The 16,015-nt window shown below is 49.1% G+C and overlaps 1 protein-coding gene across 3 annotated transcripts in view; it reads right to left on the reverse strand.

The window, feature by feature from the left end:
* The window catches only part of LOC138481092 (protocadherin-11 X-linked-like), a 623,638-nt gene extending 617,860 nt beyond the window's left edge, over positions 1-5,778 (reverse strand). Inside the window, exon 1 of one of the 3 annotated variants that reach the window (XM_069612998.1) lies at positions 4,835-5,778. The gene's annotated coding sequence lies outside the window, so the exon portion shown is untranslated. The remainder of the gene's footprint in view (positions 1-4,834) is intronic. The other 2 variants (XM_069612997.1, XM_069612996.1) reach the window with 2 other exon arrangements.
* Positions 5,779-16,015: the final 10,237 nt, after the last annotated feature.

Below are 16,015 nucleotides of genomic sequence, written 5' to 3' on the forward strand. Positions count from 1 at the left end.
AAGCGTTCCTGACCTCATTGCAGCACTTTCCCTGGGACCTGCAAGAATGTGGAAACATGTTTCTTGTTGTTGACACACTTGCACTAGCTCTGACCGGCGTGTCTGACCTCATTGATGCACTCTCACTGGGACCAGCTAGAATGTGGAAACATGTTCCTTGTTGTTGACACATCCTTGTTGTTGACACACTTGCACCAGCTCTGATCAGCGTGTCTGACCTCATTGCTGCACTCTCACTGGGACCGGCTAGAATGTGTCAATGTTATTTACAGTCCTCTGAAAGATTCTCTGTGGGAAAATATGAAGAAGAAATATCTTGTATTCTAAATCATGTGCATAAAAACTAGAGAAGGTATACTGCCTCACTTAAAAGTCTTCTTCTGAAGCTGCTCGCAGAAGTGTGCACCCAGCTGCCACAAAGGATGCTTGTCATTCCATCCTAGCAAGTCCCCTTGGCCTCGGTTTATGGACGTTTCTGCATTGATGGCATGAGTGCTGGGGGTGTGTGGTAGTCTGGCAATGTTCAGGCTACCTCTCGATATCGTGAGCTCATATGTGATTATGCATTGAGTGGGCATCTTGGAATGCACGGGTTTGAAGCAGTAGTACCACGGATCTGGTCGCGGCTGCAGAACAGACTTATAGTATTTAGTGGATTAATGTCACCAAGTAAAAGGACAACTCAATGTTCAATTTCAGCAGAGCTTCATCTATCTGACCCGCAATCTCCTTCAGCTGCACAGGCAGGCAGTGCTATGGAATTATGCGACCGGGGTTCAAAGGAAGAAGAAACAGAGTACTCCATGCATGTGAAGTGACACGACTTCTAAAGGAGGACTTGCATTGCATGTCATTTCACTGTTCAGGTCCTGGAATGTTTAATGAATCTGTATCGCCACATGCATTCAACAACTAGAGCTCACATGATTTTAGTTTTTTGTTTACGATTGTTTTCTTTATGTAAGCTGTGCTCTTCATAGGTGACACCACGCACACAGGTTTTTCACATCATGGCTAGTATTAAGGTCATTGGGCCTCCGTTGCTTCCAGTACATAATGGTATTGTATTGCATATCCCCCTAACCTGGCTCGCAAAAAAGGACAGGAAGGTGTCCGTTTTGGGCTTGGCGTGTTGTGTAGTCGTGCAATATTGCGCCTGCATTCACATTATGCTAAGACTGCGTCTCGTGTGGATTCAAAACGTTTTGGGCCTGTGAAGGTCTGTGCCCCCCTCCCCCAACCCCCAGACTTAAGTCAGAAAAGCTTGTGTCCACGCTTCTGCTGGCGACACGGCGGCGGTCGTTGCCAGCCCTGCTTTGATAATACATATTCTGCTAATCCTGCTCTTAATGCCACCAGAACACATTAGAGACAATTACAAGAGCCGCTCAAATGCACCGACAGAGCAGTGGAGAGAGAGGCTGCAGTCATCCCACTCATCCAGGCTACTGGAGTGCCATCGGGGTGTGGGGAGGCAAGGCATCTTCTGAGTACACTGCCCCCATGACCCTTCATAAGGAAAAGCAGAGATCTAACAGACTGGCGGCTTTAGGCAAAGTCAGGTACTTCAAATGTCTACCTTTCGACATATCTATGTGCGCTTATGCATATTTACACAGAGAGAGAAAGAGCGAGCGAGAAAGCGAGTGGGCGAGTGGGCGAGTGGAAGGCACAGACTGTTACCTCGAGTCCATGAACTCCTGTCTTCATTACCCAGCTCGACGTACTATACAAATTCACTACAGGCCTGCCGCTGCTTCCCAGCTTTGATCCCGAAGTCAGCCAAGACAGTGATGTAGAAAAGCAATTTCACTCGGCAAACAGCAATATGCTGCATATAAATGGCACCTTAGCTGTGGAGCGGAGCACCCCTCCGCCGTGCGAATAAAGGCTGCAGTGAAGGCCGCGTGGAATGGAAAGGGAATGAGGGCTAAGTCACAGGCATCCACGAGCTCACCCTGTGGGTGCACAATTGCTTGACTTCTGCACGCAGTGCATAGAACTGCCCCACCCACGACACGCAAGGTCCCAGTTAAAGATGTTAAATGTTAAAGGTATTTGTACCGCGCACCGTCACCAACGGAATTGGTCCCCAGGCGCTCTGGTGGATCTGTAAGTGCTAAGGGGGGGGGGATTGGTTAGTAGGGTGAAGAGGGAGTAGGATAGTGAGGAGTGGTGATCTGTTGGCAGCTTCAACTCGGTGTACACCGGGTGCTGAGCTTTGGTGCGGGTATTGGATCGGTGTCAGTCCGCGTGTGCCGTTGCTCCGGCTTATGTGTTGTTGCAGTGTTGTGAAGATGGCTTCAATTATAGATTTCCTTAGTTTTTTGCTTTGTTTTTTTTCTCTTGATTTCTAGTTGTAATAGATTTTACGAATTTACTTTTTTTAAAGCATTAATGCAGTTTAATAAAGACAAACCATTAGTTTAGCTTGCGTGAAAGGAAGCTTAGCCTAGGAAGATAACTCAGTGGGCTGCGTGCCTACATAAGCCTGGAAGTGGCATAGTTTTGTGGAATTACACCATGTGCAGGTAAGTGTTGCTGGAACCAACCAACCCATCCCTGCGCTCCCGCTCCTTGGCAGTATAGCTTGTGTGAATAAGAAGATAACTCAGTGGGCTGCGTGCCTACATAAGTCTGTGTCGTGGAATTACACCATGTGCAGGTAAGTGTTGCTGGAACCAACCAGCCCATCCCTGCCCTCCAGATCCTTGGCAGTATAGCTTGCGTGAATGGAAGCTTAGCCTAGGAAGATAACTCAGTGGGCTGCGTGCCAGCATTAGTTATGTTTCGGTATCCAGCTTGATCAGAGGTTTCCGGCAGGACGGGGCTCTGGCTTTATGCCTTTTCTGGATAATACAATATGCACAACTGCATTGGGGAATATTTTTCAACTCTAGAGGAACGTTCATTTTATGTGAGTTCGAACATGATTATCAACCGAAACCGACAACTGCATTGCAAGCTACGGAAACGCTTGATTGCCCAAAGCTTGCCGGACGCCCTCCCGTGGAAGCGTGTACCACATACTGCAAGCCTTAGGTAGTATCCCTATAAAAAGTTGAGCATAACTTTATCGGCAAGGACGTGACCTGCGTGTCAGCTCAATGGCTGGGAAAACAGAAGCCGTGGTTGGGCCTCTCGCCCGGGTCCATTTAGCACATTCACGCTTCAGCCAAACCGAGCGGCCCCCGTAGCCGGGGCTCACGTTCCTTCAGCCCGGGCTCTGCTAGTGCCCAATGGACCTGCGCTCGCCCTCGTGTGTCCTATGCAAAGCTGGCACTTCACGGCCACTGGAGCGGGCAGCCTCAGGCGGCCCCTGTACAAGCGTCTCGAGCGCTGCAGGAGATGGCTTGTGGCAGCCCGCGATTGGGGCCGCGTTCTCGTGGCGCCCTGATAGGGCGCGAGGCACGCAGGATGAGTCGGCGGCTAATCAGTAAATAAGAAAGGTCTCCCCTGGGAGGACATGCCAATCACCCGTGCCCAGTTCCAACGCGAGACCCGTGATGCTAAAAAGGACCCTGTACTGGATTAATTACATGCGTGCACATGCAGTGCACACGACCGACGAGTTGTAATCCCGCCGTGTGGGATGCGCGTGCAGGAGGCAGTGGCGCATCGCGCCTTTCTGCGAAGTGCACAGCCGACGCCGCTCATGGCAGAATGGCATAACCCTGGGGTGGCATCGGCCCTCTGCTGCCTGGTATTCTCTGTCGGTGCCAGCTGAGGCGTGTGCCCCCTCGCCATCACTCTCGCTCGCCCTGGCTGTTCCCCATGGCTGAGGGAAGCCGAAGCCGTCACCAGCCGTGAGGGCTCTGGACTCAGCTAGAATTAGTAATGTGCGTGTTGGCTAGGGGAATGGTGTACTCCTCACGAACACTGACCCCGCACTCGTGGGCTGCGGAGAGAAATCGTAGAATGGATGCAGATCATTTCGCTCATGCATCAAGAAAGAATTACCCCCGCCGCCCCCTCACCCCCTCCCCCCCCCCACACACACACACTGTGGGCAAAGGGGCTTCTCCTTTTGTATGGTCCCAGAAAAACAAAAACAATGCTTCATGATGCTGTCATGGTGTGCCTGCATCGCTGGTGTGTGCACTTTAATGAAGTCATTGCCTCTTCCAAGTGCCCCCTCCCTAAGCAGGGCAGTTTGGCTTTATGAAAAGCCGCTCTGTACCCATCCCTATTTAACAAAGTTATCATCGCGACCCCTCAAAGCGGAACCCGCCAAGAACGTGCAGATGAAAAGAGATGGGATTGCCCTGCCTGCAGCAGACTGGCCCACACTGCCGCTTGTGTGGAAATCGCAGTGTACCCAATTAGGGCACATACAAGCCCTGTTCCATGTGTCTGCTTTGACAGGTTCTGCGAAGATGCAACAATCAGTTAATCCCGTTCACAAAACGATAAGAAGGCATCTCTGCCCCCCGTGCCAGTGTGCCCTGGTTAAGAGGTGAATGACGGCCAAGGTTGATGTTAGTGGCCTTGCCAGAGGCCAGCCGTTGTCCCTTCCAATAGACCGAAGCCTTTAATGCCCACCACACCTCCCCTGTCCGAGATGCCGGTCCAGCCCTGGGCTGGCTCGGTGGGGATGAAAGTCTGCCCTCCTGCCCATCACAAACATGCCGGCGTTTGTATCCACTGACTGCCAGTCTCGGAATCTGCATGTGAAGGCGCCCCCGGACAAAGCGCACTTTCATGTGACTTGGCGAGCTCCCCTGGGGACCAGAGAAGCGCGCGGCACTGCCTGGGTTAGGGGAGGGAGGGGGTGTTTGGGGGGGGAGGGGGGTGCCTGCCCAGCTCGCGCCATTGCTGCCACCCAGGCGCTTACCTCCAGCTTTAATCCTGCGTGAGGGCAGAAGCCAAGCTAGCTGCCCTCTCAGCACATCGGGGAGGGGGGCACGTGGAAAGCGATGCAGACGGGAAGATAGTTCAACGCTGTGGTGCAAATCCCACGCCGGGCCCGAGCAGCCCTCCTCATTCCACGGAGTCCGGTGCCAGGAGGCCTGAGAGGGGGAGCGCAGCGGGTCTAACTTCACACAAGAGTACAGCACCAGCAGCAGGGCGGGACCCCTAGAGTGAAGGCCGAGTACAGTCCAAGGGAGTGCACAGAATCCCCACGGGTTGGAAGGACACTTCTCCCAGGTGTGTGAAGCGAGTTCTTCGGATGATGCCGGCAATATCCTCCTCTTTTGCGGGCAAAGTCCTTTGGAAAGTGCGGAAACAGACCTCCTGCGGGGCGTGTAGCGCTCTCCCAAGGGTACAGGATCAGTCCTCCCGATGTGACTGTATATTACTCCCAGGAGTGTGACTGGAGTACTCCTGGAGGTGTGGAGGGAGTCCTTCCGAGACTGCGACAGAGGGCGCCGGTTGCCGGGCACTGTACTCCCAAGAATGTGGGATGAGTACTCACGAAGGTGCGGAGTCAGTACTCCCAGTGGTGCAGTCACGGGCAAGCAGCTGGGTCCTCCCGGCAGAGTTCAGAGCTTCTGGGAGCTATGCGTCGGTTCAGGAGCTTGCAGGGCAGCGCGCTCTCGTGCTAGTGGCACATGCCACCTGTCCGCGGCGCTGAAGCTGAGCTCTGTGGCTGCTGCGGGGAGGTGCGCGCTGAGCGACAGCTCTGCCTGGTCCTTACACTCTGCCTGAGCGCGGGCGCCGCGGAGCCAGCCTGTTACCAGCTCTCAATGAACAGCCTCGGCTGCCTCAACTCCGCTCCAGTGCCGGGTGAGACGGCCCCCTCCAGCGACGTCATCGGGGGGCGGGCCGTGCATGCAAATCGCCGGCCACTAGCCCCTCCCACATCCAAGTGGATCTTCTGCAGTGCCTCTGTGTGCGCCTCTTTCACTCCCACCGGCTCCGAGAACCTGGCGGACGCTCTTCCCAACTGCCGCGTCGCTGTCCTCGCTGTAACGCTCTCTTTAACAAAAAATCTTTGTCCCACCTAAGTGTTTGTTATTGTGTTATTTTTTTTTCTAGTGAATTCAGTAGAGCTCAGGGAATTTGCACAGTGTGTGCTCGCTATTGGTAGCGAGGATTCAGGGCTGCTTGTCGGGCAGCGCTGCCAGTTCTCCTGTATGCGTGTGTGTGTGTTCTGGCAAGAGCAAGACGGCTGTGCTCTATTTTTAAGCACTGCCCTGATTTTTTTTGTGTTTTTTTAGCTAGGACTGTCTGATATTTACCGTAGCCATGGTCCGACCTGATCGGCGCCCACTATGTGGGCGATAACCAAGCTGACCTCGTGCACTCCCATAGATTCCGACCCGGGTTCAATCCTCTAATTGCTCCGATTGGTGGGAATTAAAGAAGGTCCCAGGGCATCATGGATAGCAGAGGGTGGTAAAGTTTCCAGGAGCTGTGCGAGTCGGCTGGCACTACCGGATTAGAGGAGAGAAGGGGGGAGGAGGACAATGTTTCCATTGCACTGTGCCAGAGAACCATTGGGTACGTGCCCATGGAGCCACAGAAATCCAAACGCACCACTCACCACCTGCTGAGGTTGCCAGAAGCTGGTGGAGTCATCTGGCACTACCAGATTCTAGGGGAGGGGCGTGATAGAGGAGCCGGGGGAGGGCCACGTTTCCATCTGCACTGTGCGAGAGAAGCACTGGGTGCTTGCCTGGAGCTACAGAAACTCAAGAGCACCGATCACCACCTGCACAGAGGTTGGGAAGCAGGGAGGGAGACATGGGTGCCGGGAGCGGGAGGAGCCCAAGGCACCCCCAACATTTGCAGAGGCCAGTGAGAAATAGCAGGTGGCGGGCCGTGGGTTCCGGGAGACGGAGGAGCTCCAGAGCTCCACCAGCAGAGGGGGGGTAGGGGGGGGGGGCATGGCACTCCCCGCAGAGAGAGAAACCAAATAGAGAGGCCGGGGTTGCGAGACGCCGGAGCAGTGGCAGAGTTCCGTCAGCAGAGAGGGCACAGAAGCAACCGGGGTGCACACGTCATCTGTAGAACAGGGATACAGCAGGCAGTAGGGGGTGGAAGTTGAGGGGAAGGAACACCGACCAAAGGCAGCGCCTGCAAGTTAACACACACACACACACCATTTACACAAACCTGCAGTTCTTATCTAACTGTGGAATTTGTGCAAAACAGGGAGAGTTCTGGTGGACCCCACGAGCCAACGGACAGATATGGTATGGTAGAGCGTTGCCATCAATAAAGCCAGACCCAGAAAGAGGGAGGCGGGGAATGGGCGTGAAAGAGGGAAGGGCTGCGGGACTGGATCAGAGAGTCTCGACCCCGCCAGTATAGAGCCCACCAGTCCCTCTATCTACACATGCACCTGCGTGTGTATGCCTGCGCATCTACAGACATGTATATATAAATAGATACACACCACACAGATGGGCGAGGAGGAGCAGGCGATTGCGGAGTGATCCTCCAGGGGAGAGGTGGAGGTGCAAATACATTCGGGGGGTACCTAAGTCCCAGGACCCAAGACCTGCATAGTCGAGTAAAGTATGTCTGACAAATGGGGCGAGGGGTAGTGGGGGGTGACTACGTTTCCCAGTGCACCGGTTAGAGGACGGGATGTGGATTTGAAAAGTGCCGCTTGCTCGCCGCACCAACTTAGTCCTCCACAGTTTACGCAGATGGGGGTCCACAGAGCACGCAAGACCCTCCCCAAGCGACCCCCATTGTGGGTTACCTCAGCTGCACCCCTTGCTAACACCGCCCCACGCACCTGCAGCTACTCTAGAGTTACCACGCCGGGGAAGCGCCCCCCGACCGCGACCCCTCGCCTCCTTCTGCCTCGCAGAAACACGTGCCAGAACAGGAAGAGGCATCCTGCCCTGCTAACTGGCACAGCGGCCAAGAGGGGTGCTTGCTATGCCAGGCGCCGGGCAAGCAAAGAGAAGAGCGACGCAAGTCCAGTGCATGTAACAGCACAACACACACTGCACGAAACGGGGGCGCTTTGCGATGGCAGCTAGAAGGGCGGAGGGATCAGCAGACAGGCGGGGCAGAGCAGACCGACGGATGGACAGGCAGTCGGGTTTGCGGGTTTGCGGAATCGTAAGATCGTAAGAGCATATATATATATATATATATATATATATATATATATATATATATATATATATATATATATATATATATATATATATATATATATATATATATTTTTTTTTTTTTTTTTTTTTCAATGTGTCAATGGTGGAAGGACACAAAAATACGTGCGATCCCACACAGACACAATTATGATGCACGCTATGCTATGCTATCGGCGTTGTTGATGTGTTGATGGTGGTATATTTTTGGTAACTATGCAACAACACACAGCAGCGTAGGGTGGCGTGGCTGCCATCAAGTGTCATTAATTGCTGCACTGCAATGCCGTGCGTCAGCGCTCCGTCCGATTGGCAGTGCGAGGGTCTCTATCCCCGCGGGAGGCGCGCGCGTCTATTATTACTGCAGGCGCGCGGCGGGGCGCGCGGGGACTGCTTAATTAGCGCCGGGCTGCGGTCTTGATCAAGTCCCGGCCCCCAAGATGCGGTTGCTTTACATGCAATGGCCCTAATGTGGCCCGGGGGTGGACTGCTTCATGGCGGGGGCGGCCTGATGCCCCCGCGTGACGTCTTTCTCACACTGCCCATGTCTGTCCTGCCTTTTCTGCAGGTGATAACATTAGGTCCGATCAGACAGCAAAGCCTCCGTGAACCACCGCTCCATTTTTCATTTTGAGCGACTCGCCATTTTTCATTCCGTTGACGTGCACAGATTCAAGACCCCATTGGGGCGCCTCTACAGGACTGCCCCTGCTGCCTGCGGGTCAGGGTGAGGCGCGGTGCCGTCCAGACCAAGCCCACGGGGGCTCGGCTACCCCCCACGTGTCTTCTGCATTCACCACAGAGACGCCACCGACCGGTGAGTGACTGTGAAAAGGGTCGGCGCCAAAGGCGGCGCAGCTTTGCCATCCTCTCTGTGCGAGGCGCCGAGAAAGGCACCGACAGGATCAACGCAGCGCGCAGTGCCAACAGGGGGGCGATGCCCCTTCCCGCTGGTGTAGCGTGACCTTCTCCTTCTCTCTTGACTACAAGGTCAGCAACCTTTCATCAGAAACCAGTGGTGATGGGCGCAGGTGTCTAAAATCAAACACCCCGGCAATGTTGACTGCCAGCATTGCTCTCTCTGTCCTTAAACTTGGCAGCCCAAGGGCCTGCCATATGGCGAGTATTTCCTCTAACGTTCAACACACAATGCGTCCAATGCAAACGCGAGTTAGTTGGGAAATTATCAATGAGGAAAGCGATAGCCAATGCGAGACCCGAGAGCTGCACGCGCCCTTTGCCCATGTCATCATCTCTTAATAACGGCTGCCCCATCTTTCTCGCCACCGTGCTGCTGGTGCTCTACTGGACTGGGCAAGTCGGGCAGCTGAGGCTATCGAGGTGGCTAATTAAAATGCTGTATATAATCTGTGCAAATTATGAGGCCAGTCGCCTCCTGCTCGAATTTGGAAAAAGCGTTTCAGCAGGATCAGCACCGCACGTGACTCCTTCAATGTGCGATTCCAGAAGTTCAAAAAGTGCATACAAGTTACATACAATGGCATCAATACTGCACGGAATTCCCACGATAACAATCAGGAGGTCAAGATGTACTTTACTATCAGCGACGCGTACCAATGAGGAGGGACTACTTTAACGCCTCACTGTGGTTCAACATGTGCCTGGAAGCCCAGTGACGTAACACCACACACTACAAAGCATAACATAACATTACATAGTGCACCGAACTTTTCGCGCTCTCAAGCACTTGTGTACGAGCGCGATATAAATAAAATATCATATCATATCGTATAATATGAGCCTTTAGAGGCTCAGATATACTCAGCCCCCCACTCTGAGCATATTATACTGATGGGGAATTAATGGCACTTGGAACGCTTGATTCGGGGAATTTCAAAATAACTATCCCAACCTTCCAATCCCACTTGCCCGTAGACATCCTTAGTATTTGTTTAACTCTGCTCCCGCCTCATCCGTTCTCTTCCCTGGTACCCTTGGCATTCCTTTGCAAACGAACAGAACGTCTCTGACGCAAAGCAGGTGGCAACATTCAGATTTGAGTGCATTTTGAGCAAAGCCACAAACGCAATGTGTCACTCAAACTAGCATTGCCATGTGTCACAACTTCTGCAGACCCTTTGTAATGCAGGTACAACACATTTATGACCAAAGTGATGGGACGCTCGTTTGCCTTTCACAAACATATCTCAGAAGGAAAAAGCTCTTCCTCTTCATGGTTCAAGCACTAGAACCTCATCGTCCACCCCTACTGCCTGTAACCCAGTTTAACAAGCAATGGAAATGTCAATAGTCTGGCTTTTGTGTAGGCATGTGAAAGGCACTTTCCAGGCACTGTCAAAGTGGTATATTTGGCTATGGATGGTAGCAGGTGCGGAATGGTCTTGATACATAGGAATCGAATAGCAGTGCCTGGCAAATGCCAAATATGTTTACACAAGCCACAACTGCTGGCTTTGCTTATGCTTGTTTTAACAGGATGTCAGTGAAGGACACGCATAGGGTTTGTAAACTGAGTGGCCAAAGGCACCCCTGCTTAAGACATTTGTATTATTCCAGCAGCACATTTACAGCTCCAATTAAGCTATTAACTCCCAGAAGACTGCTTTGAGAAAACACTGGCAGGCATTTTAGTGCAACGTTTGATGGCAAGGCTTGAAAAAAGCTCAGAGAGTTTCCACGGGCAGGTGTTTTGTGCGGAGAGGGGCAGAACCGGATGTGAATGGCCATGGACAGTCAATGGGTCAGTAAATAAACACAAAACACCTGCAAGCTTTGTGTCCCTTGTTAGATACCAGTTTTCCATAGTCGCACTGTAATGCAAAATACAATATGTTCCGAATTTAGGTGGTGGTATATTTTTGCTAAAGTGCACATAACAACCCAAACTAAAAATACACTATATCATTAGAAAGCAATCTGGTCACTTGTATTTTGGACATGTGAGATCCCTCCCTCAATGTTCCTTATATGTAAGTATTCATGTGTGTCTTTATGTGTTTATGTAGTTATGTTGCTCTTAGATATTGCTGTAATTTTTGCATTATAAAAGAACATCGACTTGAATGGCCAATTAAAGGGTGGTAAGTTGTTCACATCCTCTGGCCAAATCAATTATTTGATGATGTTTCCCAATCTATTAGACATTCAAACTAATCCTTTGACTTGTTGGGTATTTGATGCTGCTGAGCAATGCGCTGTCATCCCTCAAATATGTATTTGTCCAGAAAGAGCAACATCTCCTCTTTTTACCATCACTAACACTCCATTCTGCACACCAGTTGACGGAACGCCATAAGAGTAAATGACCACAAAGAAATGAGCATATTAAACTGCTCATCAGATGAGCACTGTGGAGCACAATATAGCAAAACGCAAAAAGCTATCACCTAGCAGGGAAGGTTACAAAAATAAGCACTTTATTTCCTCACCAGCATAAAAAACTGGAAAAACCGACTTTTCGCTGAATTCCACAGCATAGTCATGGTAATAACAAATAAAAGAGGACTGGTCTATATATCTCACTTTGAGCCAGCTAATATATATATATATATATATATATATATATATATATATATATGTATATATATATATATATATATTGTTAGTGCAAATTAGTAGTTTCCTCACAACACGGAAAACAGACCAACAATTCCCAAAGTGACCGTGCTAAATTCAAATAAAGTGCAACCACTGTTTAAATAGACCAAACGAGTTAATTCATACACATTCGAAGTTAATTATAATGAAATGTTATTCAAGTAAAATGATTTATCCATAGAATAGAATAATGTCACAGTGACAAGGATCATAGGACATTAATTACTTGATACTCTAAATTCAAATAATTTTAGTAAAAAAACATGATACATCGCCTGGGCTACATGGCAATGAAAAAGTACCCTGAGTAAAACACATAAAGACATTGCAAAATGTTGCAAGTATCGCTCCATAAAGTTCAAACACTCTCAAACAAAAAATGACCATATATATTTACAGTACATTTACAGAAGAGAAGAGGTATACATACCCCATATATCAAAAAACTGAAGTACAGATGACTATAAAAATAGGTGACTACCTCCACTAGTGTGAAGACCCATAGTAATCTTATAGTTGAATTGCAATTTCAACCTAGCATCTAGTCCACAGAGGGTTAACTCCCTATTTCCTTTACGGGGATGTGATTTAACAAGGGCCAGTCACTCCATTTCATCTATTTTGAGTGTGTAACTCTGCAAGTGGATGGCCAATGGGTAGTTCTCATCCTTTGATTTAATTGCTCCTATATATTCCAACATTCTGATGTATACTTTCTTACAGGGACATAATAGCCCATGCACTGCAAAATCTGAATTTCAGGCGATCCGAGAAGATACCCATCGGGGGGGGGGGGGGTGGAAAGGTGTGGGCATCCTTGTTGTACTCCACTTTGACCCATTAAGTTGTTGGGAAGGGACATTTTAAGTATGCTCACATACCCATCTTATTCACTGGAAGAGGTCTGATATGTTTGATACCTGCTATGTGTACCGTGAGGGTGATGTTAACTTTACATGCATTGGCCCTCATTACAATCCCGACGTTAACCAAAGGCGCTATTAGCACCATGGTTAACGCTGGTAACTTACAGATTCCGCCATGGTGAAATGGGGAATTGCCACCGCATTCCAAGGTTGGCAGGGTGGTAATTCCCCATTTACCATTGCCCTTCCCCATTCCCATTTTTGCCCCATCGGGCTCAATGGGAAAGGGGAAGGCGGTAATTACGGTACCGCAAATTGCGGTACTGTAATTACCTTCAAGGTCCCTTTGCGGGTCCCTACCTTAATGGCTGGTACAGACAAGGTCGGGAGCCGCAAAGGGACCTCGTAGTAAGGTTAACGGTGCTACAACCTTTTACGGCGCCGTTAAACCCTTAATGCCTGGGTCGTAATGAGGGCCATTGTGTATTGACTCTCCAGCAAGAGGAGTACCAGTGGCTCTGATCTGTTTTTCTACAGAATAACAATACTACTCAGTGCAGTGCCACAAGTGTCTTATGCATATTGGTGAGTACCCTCTGAATTTCTGTTCAGGCCCGCCTAATCTCAGGAAGTTGTTGCAAGAATGGTTCATCAAACTTGATTTCGAAGGAGTGCTAGTATTAGAGGGCAGGATTATTTTAATAGCAGCTGATTCTCAGAAAGGGGAGTGACGTACAGTTGTGTGTATAGACCCTACAATACCAATGAAAAACATTTCAGATGAGGATCTTTTGAAAATAAAGAAAATGAGGGGTAAATAATACTGCAATTATGTGTCCCTTGTGAGATTATGACACAATACAGACATGTGCCTTGTTCCATGTTATTGGCAGGGGCCGCTCCCTCTTTTGCTTCAGAAGACTTGTCAGAGGTACCTGATAAGCTGTGAACAAGTAATCTGCATGATGTAGGGCTCTTATGGAGTGTTGTGCCAATGTGTATCACCTTAAAACCTTGTTATGAGTATCGTTTGCCAGTGAAGGAAGGCATTTATGACACTATTATGACCTTTTTACATTAATGTATCATAGTGTCATCTAACTCGCCTTGCAACATGAAGAATTTGAAGGGGCTGGTTGGAGGATGATTCAGGATTTACACCTGTTCAATGATGTTGTAGAGGCAGAATTACTATTGGTTCCAAACACTGCTACCATATTATGTAACATACCTGTTGAGGCGACCCACTTCACTGTGGTGGATTTTAAAAATGCTTTTTTTTCTCAGTGCCTTTACAGCCAGATTCACAATATATCACAGTGTTTAAATTTGCTGGGAGATGATTGCAACATACTAGGGTTCCTCAGGGGTACTGCGAGTCCCGTTGTATATTTAATAGAGTGTTACATGAGGATTTAGGAACATTGTTGTCCCTGGGACAATAATTCAATATGAGGATGAATTGTTGCTGTGCATTACCACCGAATGTCAATTCAGGGAGGATTCTATTGCGTTGTTGCAATTGTTGGCTGACAAAGGTGTGGGATGTCTTAACCCACTTCTGCTCTGAAATGCGGCATCACTGTGTTCTGATGGTGCCAGAAACATTAAAATGGCCGCAAAACCCTTGTGCGTGCCAAACACTCTGAAAATCGCACTTTGCAAAACACAAAAAGACGGCTGCTCAATCTGCCATGCATTGTGTCAGTGGTGGAACAGAGATCTCACTCCTGAAATATGTCACTGGGCTCCACAACATGTGAAGATGGAGTACAGAATGAAAAGCAGTGCTTTCCTAAAGGAAACCCCAAAATCTTGCTTTAAATCATTTTTTCTTTGTTGCTGAAACTGCAGAATGTCGGTACAAAACACCCTCAAACATCCAAAATTATTACTGGCTGCTACAATTCACTTAGTGCAAGACACCATTGTGAAATTTACAATGTCCTGAAAAGCTGAAAGCATCAAGGGATTTCCACAGCAAAAGTGGCTTGTCTGTGGATCTGTCAAAATCTGGGCACAGTACCCTCGGCTGCCTGAATGACAGCTGTCAGGAGCCTGCAGGATTAAACTTTAAACATGTATAAACTGAAATCAAATGTTTGCAATCTAAGAGGCCTGTTATTGAGAGTAACCCATCTTGTAATTGGTTTGATTCCATGGTTTAAAAGTATTTAGCTGTGATGTGATCCCACAAGTTTGTTGTATGTTAAGGGAAAATGTAACATAATTAACAGTTAAAATAAGCTGGCTAAAAGTTACCAAACTGGAATAACAGCTTTCCTCACAGAGGCAAGGCCTCTCCCTCCAGCTCCCTCCGCCAGGAAATCACACCAAAGCAATAATTATAGGGTGGATGAAGAACCTGGTCTGCAGTGGTGAAGGAAACAATGAACATCTGCAAAGCAGGAAAGGCTAGGTAGGAGGGCCGTTGTAAATGGACTCTGCCAAGAGCAAACAGGGATGAGATGCTTCTGGACTGCAAACAGGGATGAGAACATTTTGTTTAAAGATATATAACTTGCCACTTAAAACTGTCAAAAACACAAAAGTAACAGAATTGTAAATCTAAATTTTGGCTGCACATTTCAAGAGGCGGCAAAATAGTGTGACATAATTTGGAAGGAAACGGCAAAAAATGTGATTTTACACCAAACGTATTTCTGATACAAGTATGAAACTGTATACATGTATGCCCATGTTATATGCGCACACTTGTAGTAATTTGCCGATAAATTGGACATTGTGTTCTGGATGAGAAGGATAACATTCTGTGAAAAGCAGAGCCAAGAACCCACGGCTACAGGGTTTGGAGGAATAGCTGCTATATAAAATATGTGATCTATATATGTGGTTGTTATAGAGGTTGCACATGAGTAAATATGTATTGTGTCAAAAGTAGATTTTGTGTTCAAGAAGCTAGAGGTGGACCCCTCAACCAAACACTATGCCTCATGGCTCCCACCCCTCAAGCAAACACTATGCCTCATGGCCCCCAACCCCCAACCAAACACTATGACCCATGGCCCCCACCCCTCAACCAGACATTATGCCCATTGGCGCCCACCCCTCAACCAAACACGATCCCCCATGTCCCCCACTCCCCAACCAAACACTATGCCCCATAACTCCCACCCCCAGCCAAACACTATGCCCCATGGCTCCCACCCCTCAACCAAACATTATGCCCCATGGCCCCCAACCAAACACTATGCCCCAAGACACCCACCCCTCATGCAAACACTATGCCTCATGCCACCAAGCATGCACCATGCATACATACTCATACATAGCCAAACCCCCACCCCCAACTCAGCACACAAACCCACAAGCATACACCAATACACTATGCACCCATACAAACCCGAACCCCCACCCCCCAACTCAGCACACAAACTCACAAGCATATACCAATACACTATCCACCCATACAGACCCGAACCCCCACCCCCCAACTCAGCACACAAACTCACAAGCATACACCAATACACTATACACCCATACAGACCCGAA

The sequence above is a fragment of the Ambystoma mexicanum genome, chromosome 5p (assembly GCF_040938575.1).
Source record: "Ambystoma mexicanum isolate Mex_15411 chromosome 5p, UKY_AmexF1_1, whole genome shotgun sequence".
In the NCBI taxonomy this organism is placed as follows: domain Eukaryota; kingdom Metazoa; phylum Chordata; class Amphibia; order Caudata; family Ambystomatidae; genus Ambystoma; species Ambystoma mexicanum.